The following is a 12,107-nucleotide window of genomic DNA, read 5'->3' on the forward strand; positions in this document are numbered from 1 at the left end:
GACGTTTTTTGCTAATAAAGCAAAATAAATTTTAGTTTGCTGACTTTTTATGAAATTATTCATCAAATTACAGTATAGAGTTATTAGGTTGTGAAAAAGTCATAGCCTTAATGTATATATGTATGTATAGTGTTACAAAAATTCTGAGAAATAATTAAATTATGGTTCAAATCCCTCTAAAATACTAGTCAAAAACAAAACTCAATTTAATATTTTTATAAAGGAACCTTGAAATGAATGAAATCCTAATAGAAGACTATGAAGATTACGACATAAAATGAAACAGGTATGTTAATCATATTTGAAATTTACTTTAAAGATTTTACTTCCATTATAACTTTTACTAACGCAGACTGCAATTTTTGTAACTCTACTAAGGTCAGGCCAATGAGGGAGCCTCGACACAGTTGCTCGGCAGGCTAGAAATAGCAACTGAATCTCCCTTAAGTCGCACCGTATAGTTAGAAAGGGATACGTTGAATTAATGGGTTCTCTGCATATGGAAAACAGATGGAATGGTCATGGCTGGAATACCTTTACTCCACTAGCTTAGCTAAAAGCAGACATTTTTTAAATTTTATGTATTTATTTATTTATTGCTACCACCATTTGTAATATGCGTAATGTGCTTTTCGTGGGTGGGGGTGTGAACTCAAGGACCACCTCAGGCAACACAAACTTTTCCTCCACCATTGCTTTGATGATAAATCTACTCGATAAGGGTTAGCCCAGTGGTTAAACAGCAACAAAAATATAATAGTGTAATATATCTTAATTTCTTGATTACTTTATTTGAATCACCGCTAAAACTTCAAGAAGTTAATTTCTTATCGAATCATTGCTTCAAGTTTAGCATAGATTAGCGTTCTATATTTGACACTCTGACGTGATTAGGCAATGTTAGCGGCACCTCAGGGGACTTAAATGGAAGTGCACTGATTTAAACAAATGACTCAGTATAAAGTGTTTGTAATAAATGGGCTGGGGAATAAAGTAAAATAAACACAGAATTTTTGGCAGTTGTTCAGAGACGTTATGGGTCTGCCTAAACTTTGAAAGTTCATGAAGTTGATGTGCATTTCAATTTTCTGTAAAAAAGAGACAAATCTCCACTTAGATATGACACAATTTGGATCTAGTTAACTTTCCCATAATTTCTTATATCTAGTAACAAAAACTTGATAAGCTGGGGTATGGGCGATCTTTATACATATAAGATGGCAAAAAAGATAAACGAATGATCGTTAATAGTCAACATTAATCAGCAATAATTATACTAGCCCACATCATTATTATATTTCAGTTAACTAATTAAAACATAATATAAAATAAGTCACTTGCATTTTACTAACTTACTAAATAAAAATATAATTTAAAATACATCATATACATTTACTAACGGCTATTTGTTTACCTTATGCTGTTTCAGTTTTGTTTCATTAAGTCTGCCATTTTATATGTACAAAGTTTGAAAGGCCACAATGCTTTTGTAACAGTTCATGCCCAGAGACATAAAAAGCACCTACATGAAGTGATTCAACAATGGAGCCTCTACATGGTCACTTGACTCACAGCCAAATTTATTTCAAATTCTACTCTTCTAACAGAAAACAAATGGAATGGACATGTTTGAAAATGTAGTTTGTGATAAACTATGTTGAAAAAGACGGGATGGTCACACCTGCAAACCATTGACTAAATGTCTGGTGTAAACAAATAAAATGAGTGAAGTAAAATAATTTCAAAGTTTAAAAAAAAAAGACAATCAAGGGCACTGGCATAGTTGTGTGGTGAGAAGCTTGCTTCCCAACCACATTTTCTGGGTTCAGTCCCATTATGTGGAGCCATGGGTAAGTGTCTTCTACTATAGCTTCAAGCCAAACAAAGCCTTGTGAATGGATTTGGTAGATGGAAACTGAAAGAAGCCCATCATGTGTGTGTGTGTGCCCCATCACCACTTGACAACTAGTGTTGGTGTGTTTACATCCCCGTAACTTATTGGTTCAGCAAAAGAGACTGATAGAATAAGTACCAAGCTTCCAAAAACATTAGTACTGGGGTCGATTCATTCAACTAAACCCTGTTTTCTTTTTGTCTTGTTTTTTTATATACTGTCATGGGTTAGGTTGAATTAGTCAGCAGCATAGCTTATCATTATTTCTTATCTCAAATTCCCTTGATCCTGTGTCTAGATTTCCCATCATCCTAAGATCAGATCTCTCATCACCACTGTTTCCAATAACTAACTCATCTCATCTATTGACAGGCATGTGAAGACAGTGACTAAAGTCCCTTCATATGAACCAAACCAATAGAAAAAAAACATAAAACAGCTTAACATTTGTTTTCAAGCAGGAAGACCACGTTTTTAGAAAAATTTCTCATGACAGTTTTACTTGAATAAGCAATTAATTAAAAGGTGAGCTATACCATTTAAAAGAAAATTAAACTTATTTCTCCAACTCATTAGCAAATAATTATGGAATATTCTAATGAGTGAAATGGAGTTATGAGGAGCCTCCTAACCCCATCACCCTTATTAAAGGTTGTCTATCTTGTCATCTCTGTCTACCTTTCTCTCCTCACTCCCTTTCTCCTATTCTCTCTCTCTCCCTTTCTCTCTTTCTTGAAGTAATTGGCACCCAAGTTATATAGCATTAGTAAGTTAAAAGTCATACATTAGTAAGTTAAAAGAATTAATGTGAAATCTGTTTTAATCAACATACAAGATGACAGTTTTCCTATTGTGTGTTTTGGCATCTTCAGTTAATCTTCCAAGAGTCAGAATGTGCATTGCTGAGGATCTACTATGTTGGAATCCATTCTGATTTTGTTGTAGATGTTTATCAATGCTTGGCTATTAAGGATCCTTTTGTTGATGAGTTTGGCTACTATTGAAGATAATGCAATGTCTCAATAGTTCTTGGTATAGCTGAGATCTGATTTGGGAATAGGGAGCAGGTCAAACTCTGATAATTACTTTGGCTTCAAGTTCTCATTCAACAATTTGTTTGCAAAGTATAGTATGATTTCATCTTTTCAAAACTTTGGGTGCAACAAATAGATGGCTGCTACACAAGAATGTTAACAACGGCTTTGAATGTTGCATGGAGAGCTCATTTAACTAACAATCAGCTTTATCAAGATCTAACCAAAGTGATCGAGAAGATTCAGCAGAGAAGAATGGGAATCGCTGGTCATTGTGTCAAGCGCCCTGAAGAAACTGTGTCAATTGGTCTTATGACAGTCAGTTGAAGGGAAAATTAACCCCCTGAAGGAAACGTCTAACCTATGTGGTCAACTTGCTTCAGGACAGTGGAATGACAAATGTTGATGAATTAAGAACATGCATGGGAGACCATGATGGATGGCATGCTTGAGTGAAACCACTGAAGCACCCAGAAGGATGGCCAAACTAAACTAAAAACTGTTTCAATGAATGACTTTTATGTTCAAACATTAGACGTTGATATAAAAAATATAACTCAACTCATTTATTATATCTTAATAACAGTAGACTTAGTGGTAATAAAGAGGGGGTGGCATCAGAAACAGAAAAGCCACGGGATCAGGTGAAATATATTAAGTTATGTTCCTTTATGTTGAGTTCAACTCTTATAAAGGCTGAGGTTGACCTGTTTCATATTTATCTGGAGTCAATAAAATAGTTACTACTCAGGTACTAGGAGTAAAGCTCAGTTTAATCAACTTTATGCCTTCCTTTTTGACTTCCTTTTTGCAACAAAAGGAAGTGGAATAACAGACACAATGGAATGTTGTACAAAATGAGTTGTTAGCATTTAGCCATGTGTCTATACATTTTCTCAGAAAATCCACATAATATATATGATATACAGGGTGGGCCAAAAGTAGGTAAACACTTTTAAAATTGACTTATTTGTTTTTTACAGGTACCGTGAATAATGTGTTGTGTGTAATGGTGTTCTGGGACATTTGAGGAATGTTCCCATGTTGAAGGAGGACATTTCGACCATTTACGAGGTTAAACTGTGTTTCATAAATGAAATTGTAATAAATGAGTGTAAAAGTAATAAAATGAAAGAATTTCAATGCGTATAGCTACTTTTGGCTCACCCTGTATATAAATGACAGTGAGCATATTCAGCTAACCTCAGTCTCCTCCATGTTATTTTCAAGCTAACTATTGAGAGGTTCTCATACAGCTCTAAGTTTTCCATCCTCAGTGTATACCGATTAATGTTCAGAGCCATCCTCAGCATTCTCATGTAGCACCCATTCACCATCTGAGTGAGTTTCTTGGTCAATGTCCAAGTCTCAGACCTGTACAACAGCACAGATTCCACTGCAGCAATGAAGAGACAGATCTTCAGGTCTTTACAAAGGTTCGACTTCCATACAGATCTCAAAATGTGGCATGCCGCCCCGGCTTTGCTCTTCCTCTCAACTATATCACCTTCTGTATTCCCAATCTTTGCACCCAGATACAGGAAGTCCTCAACCAACTCTAGTGGCTTCCCGCCTACATTCATAATCTCCTCTGGCTTCTTAATGTTCTCTACCAGATACTTCGTCTTAATTTCATTCATTTTCAGCCTCCACACTCATCAACACAGCCTCCACCTCCTGTATCAACTCCTCTGCCTCCCTCACTATGTTTGTCATCAGAACTATGTCATCAGCAAATTCAGCATCTAATATCTTTTTAGCCTTGACCCTCCTGTTCTGAACCAACACTACAGTAAAGCCAGAGTCCTAGTGTTTCTCCAATGCAAGATGCATACAATAGTCCACCATGATGATAAAAAGGTAGGGAGCTAATGTATCTCCCTGAAGCACTCTAGCCAGTATCTCAAAGAACTCCGTCATCCCATCAGATGTAATGATTTGGGCTCTGGTGTTGGTGTAGAGCAGTGATATCAGGTCCACTATCTTGGAGATTCCATAAGCATGTAAGATCTTCGTCAGGTAGTGACAGTCAACAGAATCAAAGGACTTCTTAAAGTCAATGAGAAGCATATCAGCAGGGAGACTCTTTGCTCTAGCTCCCTCTAATATCCTCCTCAGCATTAGGATGTGACTGGTGGTTGATCTTCCCTCTCTGAAGCCGTTCTGGTTATCCCTGAGCTTCTTCTCCATCTCGGGCTGGATCCTGTTAAGATCCTTGACAGTGCAGTTAGGGCTCTAACCCTAGTGCTGCTAAGTACACTCTCCATGGTTTTTTTCAATGGCTGATAATACCTTACCAGCACCACTCAAGTAATGTAATTATTTAACTCATAAATGGGGCCCTAACAGGGCCAGAGCAGACCTGAGAGTGATGACAACTAAGGAGTAACTCCACATTCTCCACAGCTCCTGAACTCCCAAACTGGAGCCTTGCCACTGGATGCAGTTTATTGTCCATACCCAGGACACCATCATTCAGAGTTGATACTGCACTCAGTACTCCTGTAGGAGCCCCTACATAGACACACTAGAAGAGGAAAACTGAGGATGACATATGTTGATGCCCTAAGGACAGACACTAGTCTTTGGGAGACACAGGACATGGCAGCAATGATGAGGGACAAAGACTGCTGGAGAGAACTCATCCATGGACCTCAGGAATTTTACCCACCCTAGATAGACAGATAGATAGATAGATATATAAATGGTGACAACTGTAGACCAAGAAGTATGATATGAGGGAGGTGAGTTTGCAAAGTAATTTAGCCATTTTGATACCAACCCATCTGAGAACTCTTGGTTCTATATGAACTTTACTTTAATGTCATCTAAATTAAAATGTATCGAAAAGATTTTCTATTAATTTATGTTCCAAACCACAGCTTAATAATGATAGTTATTTCACATAATCCCTCATTATTTTCAAAATTAACTGAAACAAAAGAAATATGGTAATAAAAAGAAATAAGGTAATAAAAGAGTTAAATTCATAGAAAGAATTACTGGGGAAATTTTATCCAAAGACACTTTCAGCATGAAAACAAATAAATGGAGGCTAATATACTTAATGTAGCGAGCCTCCGAAAATGTTTATTAACTAAAGTTACACCTGCCATGAGAAGTAAAATATCAGCAGCATCAATGATCAATTGTGGACAAAATAAAATCTCATTGAGAATGGGTCTGATCATTGACAATTGACCATATTGATACCATTTCACCCTTCTTATGCATATCACTAATGCTTTTTGAGAAAAGCTTTAAAATGCTTGGAGATCTTTTGAAGTAGTTCATAATATTTATTATCTAAACGATTTAATTAGCAGTAGAAGCGGGTGTTCTGGAAGCATGGCAGTGAAACATGGGCATTAAATGCAGAGAATATGTGAAGGCAAGAATGAAATGCTGGATGTTTGTTGTATGCATGAATAACAATGGTCAAATGAACTGAAAGTAAAACTAAGCATAAGAGAAATTAGAAGCTTGCATTTTGCACCAAAAGCCTATATGAGAGTTTCTCTAAAGGTCTCTACCACAGTAAAGTTTGTTCTAATAGAATATCCATATTTAAATGTGGATAAATATTACTTCTCAGTATTAATACTGCCTCTGTAGCTAATATATAATAAGAGAAATTAGATGTAAGGTACAGGAGAGATTTCATGTATAAGCATGAAACACAATGGACACCCAGTGCTTCATTACATTGAAATGCAATGAATACAGAGGAGAAATTTACTTCCATATTTTTTACCAATGTCCAAAAGTAGTTGAATGAATTGGCTACAGGACAACTAACCATAGTGCATCCTATTATCAGCAAAGCATTGTGTACATGACTAAGACAGCTTTCAGTCAACAAGTCTACCTAGATTACAGGTGGGGAACATTTTTATATTTTGAGAAACTAGCATGCGTCAATGAATGCATAATGTTAGCATGCATGAACAATGGAGCAAATGAGGTGAAATATGGTCATTGGATACAGATGTGTGGAAGCTGGAGGGGAATTGCCATTTGACAAGACTGCATTTCAAAATATCTTTATTTTCATAAGCCTAAAAAACATTAAGTCATTCTCATTAAGCCTAGGAAACATTATCATAATCATTTTATAAAGTATAATTATTTTAAAACACTAACAAAATTTAAAACAATTCTGTTTTAGACTCCTACTGTAACTTTTTTACTGAAAATTCTTTCATTGAGTATCATCACATGATATCATCAACTCAGCAAGGCGAAGTAACAAAGCACTTCGTTAATTTTACAGTACTACACTACTTACAGTTGTAAAGGACAATAGCTTGTGATAGCTACTGACAGTGCAAAGCTCAGTCAATGAGTTACATAGTATTGGCTTTGGAAAACATAGTAGCAATAGCATATACTGATCTACTGACGTCTTAACTGATTGTCTTTTTCCCTATCCATCCCAGCCATTTGCATCCTTAAGTCACTTCAATTTCTTTTGAACTTAATTAATGATTTTACAACATAGTCATAGTTACTCTTCACATCTTACGTACCAGCTTTACTTTACTTGATTTATCTGACACATTATTTTACCAACTACTTTCATAGCAGAGAGAAAAAAACAAAACAAAGAACAAGAGGTAGACAGACGAAGAGGCAAAGAGTAAGAAATGACTTAATGTTTTCTATTATTCTCTCAAGGTTGATGACAGTCAAAACATAAAGTAACTCGGCTAAAAAAAAAAAAAGAAAAGACATGAAATGCATTGGACTAGTACTGAGAGATTGAAGTTGTTTTGAATTTTATCTGATCTATTGCTCACCTGTTAGAAAGAGCAGTAAGTCGGGTGGTTAACTTTGATTTTTTTATGTTTCTTAAAATTACAATATTTTGCAGGCAATCACTGCCATCACCATCATCTACATCAGAGATTCTCAACACTTTACTATTATGAAACATTTTGGGAAATCTTTAATCCTTCACACTCACTATTCTAAAATTTGAATTAAAAAACAGAAAATGTGATGCATGTAATATTTGAGGATGTATTCCCCAGTGTTTGCCAGCAATAAATGCTTAAATGTTGTGGTGTAGGTCTTGTGCTTATGGCTTTGGAGCACCATCTTGCAGTGTTTTAGTTGAAAGAATTGAACTGAGTACTTACTTTTTACGTTAAACCTGGTACTTACTCTAGTGGCCTCTTTAGCCAAACAGCTAAGTTACAGGGTTGTAAACAAACTAACACTGGTTGTCATGCATTGGTGATGGGGGACAAATACACATACACATGATGGGCTTCTTTCAGTTTCCATCTGCCAGACTCACTCACACTTTGGTTGGCCTGGGGCTATGGCAAAACACTCATCCAAGGTGTCACACAGTGGAACTGAACCCAGGACAATGTGGTTGGGAAGCAAACTTCTTATGACAAAACTATGCCTTCCTATTCATGAAGAATTTACATTTTTATCAAATATGTCGAAAAAATGAACAGTCTTGCACACACACACACATACAGTGGGCTTCTTTTAGTTTCCGTCTATCAAATCCACTCACAAGGTTTTGGTGGGCCTGAGGCTATAGCAGAAAACATTTGTCCAAGGGGTCATGCAGTGGGACTGAACTTAGAACTATGTGGTTGGGAGGCAAACTTCTTACTACACAGCCACACCTGCATGACTTAAGGAGGAAGGACGATTGTAATTAACTAAATTTTAATTTGAGATGGGTTAGGGTTAGTTTCTTTCTGTTTAGTAAACTGTGTGGAGCTGCTTTTAATGATAGAAACTGATCATGACCATATAAGTACCTAAAAAAAATAGACTATAGGCACAGGAGTGGCTGTGGGGTAAGTAGCTTGCTTACCAACCACATGGTTCTGGGTTCAGTCCCACTGCATGGCACCTTGGGCAAGTGTCTTCTACTATAGCCTCGGGCCGACCAAAGCCTTGTGAGTGGATTTGGTAGACGGAAACTGAAAGAAACCCGTCGTATATATGTATATATAGATATATGTTTGTGTGTCTGTGTTTGTCTCCCCCAACTTTGCTTGACAACCGAGGCTGGTGTGTTTACGTCCCCGTAACTTAGCGGTTCGGCAAAAAGAGACCCATAGAATAAGTACTAGGCTCACAAAGAATAAGTCCTGGGGTCGATTTGCTCGACTAAAAGTGGTGCCCCAGCATGGCCGCAGTCAAATGACTGAAACAAGTAAAAGAGTAAAAGAGTATTGTAGAATTCTGAAAGGCACATTTTGTGTGTGTGTGTGTCTTTGTGTTTGTCCCACACCACTGCTTGACAACTGGTGCTGTTGTGTTTATGTCCCAATAACTTAGCAGTTTGGCAAAAGAGATTGATAGAATAAGTACCAGGCTTTAAAACAAAAGTACTGGGGTCAACCCATTTGACTAAAATCCCTCAAGGCGGTGCCCAGCACTAAAAACATGTAAAATATAAAAAGTGCTAAGTATTTTATTTAGATAATAGACTTTATCTTTGTCCACAATAATTTCAAGGGGGACATAAACACTACTGTTAACAGTAGTGTATGTTTTATTGTCGTTAGATTCTGTGACACTTTTTGAGGAGTATGTCAGCTGAAGTCAAGACGAGATCAAGTGTTCTTTTATTGAAAGTCTTTAATGCAGCAATAAAATGATAAAAATTCTGAGTGTTTATTTAAGAGTTTGAATATGGTAATGAATATTATGGAATTTCCCCCTGAAACAAATTTCAGTTTCTAAACAGACATAATTCCTTCTTACATTGTTTTCTTTTCATATTGTCTTATCCAGATGAGTTTTTAAGAGTATAATTCTGTTTTACAGTTGAGTTGAGTCAGAATAAGATGTTGTGATGTTATCAATATCGTCTAACAAGATAAAGCGGTGAGTTGGCAGAATCATTAGCATGCCAGACAAAATGCTTAGCAGCATTTCATCCATCTTTGTGTTCTGAATTCAAATTCCACCAAGGTTGACTTTGCCTTTTATCCTTCCAGGGTCAACAAAATAAGTACCAGTTGAGCAATGGGGCTGATGTAATTGACTTACCTCTTCCCCAAAATTGCTGACCTTGTGCCAAAACTTGACACCAATAATTTTTAATAGAATATATTATAACATCTATAATGAGGTTGTCTGTTGATATCGACTCAAATATCTTTTCACAATATCTCCCTTTTAAGTGGCAAAAACACATCTTTTGATATTTGCACTCATTCTTTCCATTCTTTTGCCTGTGTCCAATATTATTGCAATGTGAATCTTAGTATTACTGGATGATATAAAATACATATTGTTACATTGGTGGAGGTGCAATGGCCCAGTGGTTAGGGCAGTGGACTCGTGGTCGTAGGATCGCAGTTTCGATTCCCAGACCGGGGTTTGTGAGTGTTTATTGAGCGAAAACACCTAAAAGCTCCACGAGGCTCCGGCAGGCGATGGTGATGAACCCTGCTGTACTCTTTCACCACAACTTTCTCTCACTCTTTCTTCATATTTTTGTTGTACCTGTAATTCAAAGGGTCAGCCTTGTCACACTCTGTGTCACGCTGAATCTCCCCGAGAACTACGTTGAGGGTACACATGTCTGTGGAGTGCTCAGCAACTTGTACATTAATTTCACAAGCAGGCTGTTCCGTTGATCGGATTAACTGGAACCCTCGACGGAGTGCCAACCACTATTGTTACATTGAATTAAATAACTTTTGGAATATGTTACCATTTAGAAAATGTACATTCATTAGTGTGTTGCTTGGCTCTCTCTCTTTGAACCCATCATGTTGTAAGGTGGATTCAATTAAATCATAACCATTCAACATAATGACTATTACAGGTTGGCAACAGGAAGGTCATTTTTGACCACAAAATGTTATCTCAAATAAGTATCAATCCAACCCATGCCAGCATGGAAACACATACATAAAACAAATGAATGAACCAGAGCTACTGCAATCAGATATTTTGCTTCTTTCTATGATTTCACATCTGTCATTATTGTTCTTTTCAAATATTTAAATTCATCAATTTGTTTTGTGTATATTCCTTGTCATTTCAGTTGAATTTACTATTTTCCTTTCCTTTTTACTAGTTCTCATTATTCCTGCTTTTACCACCACTTTCCATTCTATATCTTTCTGCAAGTCCCTTCAAAGTATATTGTTAGATTCACAAGTTCTTTTTCATCTTCGTCCTTTGTCCTATTATTTATACATTCATAGAATTCAACAATATTTGCATTATTTAAGTTTAATTTTTAAATATGTTTACTAAAATCTGCCTTAATGCTGAAAACAAAGAAAAACATTAAGGTTGTAGATTACTTTCAGTTTTTGGTTATCCTGAACAGTGCCTTTTTTTTTACATTTTTTTCTATAAAATAAGCTTAACTTGCCATTAACTAGTTTAACAAAAACGTTCATTTCACTCACTGACCATATGTTACTGCCTGTGGTGTGTACAACAGAATCAAAGATATTACTGCAGAATGATTTGGAAATGTTAGGAATCTTTCAGATGAGATACCTTCATTCAATCCCCAAAGTATTTAGGTTTCACCATCTGCAGAATGACAACATTTTTAATAAGTTCTCTGTGCTAGCCCACTGATTCTGAATTAATTCAGAAATATCAGTCACACAGTACAGCCATGTGAACTGGACAGATCAATGAAAGCTGCCAGAGGAATGGAAATTATGCAAAAAGCACTGCAAAAGACCAGACTGAAATAATCCAAAAGATCTAGCAAAACTAAAGGTAAGCATTAAAAATGTTCAGAAACAGGCAAAAGAAAAAAAAAATAGTAGACATGAAAGGAAGCTGTTCAGAAGTGAAGTGGGTCTGTGATCTGAAGTTGAGTTTCTAATCCCTTATCTTAACAAATCCTGTTGGCTAAACAGTCAGTCTTGAATGTTGAGGATTAACAGCTTTGTGTTAAACGTAAGCTTTTATGTGCAAGCCAATGTAAGAGTAGTTGCAAATTCATATATTAATTTTTGTCATTGTTAGTGGTTTTTGTTACTATAACACTCAAAAAGTTACAACTTCTTAATGAAAACAAAGAGGCACAGGTATGGCTATTTGGTTAAAAAAGTTCAATTCTCAACCACATGGTTCGATAGACAGAAACTGAAAGAAGCTAGCTGTATGTGTGTATACATTATATATATATATATATATATATATATATATATATATATATA

General features: G+C 36.0%; 1 long non-coding RNA gene across 1 annotated transcript; it reads left to right on the forward strand.

Annotated features, from left to right (window-relative positions):
* The first annotated feature begins 222 nt into the window (after positions 1–222).
* Positions 223–4,037, forward strand: LOC128247418 (uncharacterized). The gene is made up of 3 exons (XR_008263804.1): positions 223–286; positions 2,267–2,419; positions 3,912–4,037. It is a non-coding gene; the product is annotated as an uncharacterized LOC128247418 (long non-coding RNA).
* The last annotated feature ends 8,070 nt before the right edge of the window (positions 4,038–12,107 follow it).

This window comes from Octopus bimaculoides, chromosome 3 (assembly GCF_001194135.2).
Source record: "Octopus bimaculoides isolate UCB-OBI-ISO-001 chromosome 3, ASM119413v2, whole genome shotgun sequence".
Lineage (NCBI taxonomy): Eukaryota > Metazoa > Mollusca > Cephalopoda > Octopoda > Octopodidae > Octopus > Octopus bimaculoides.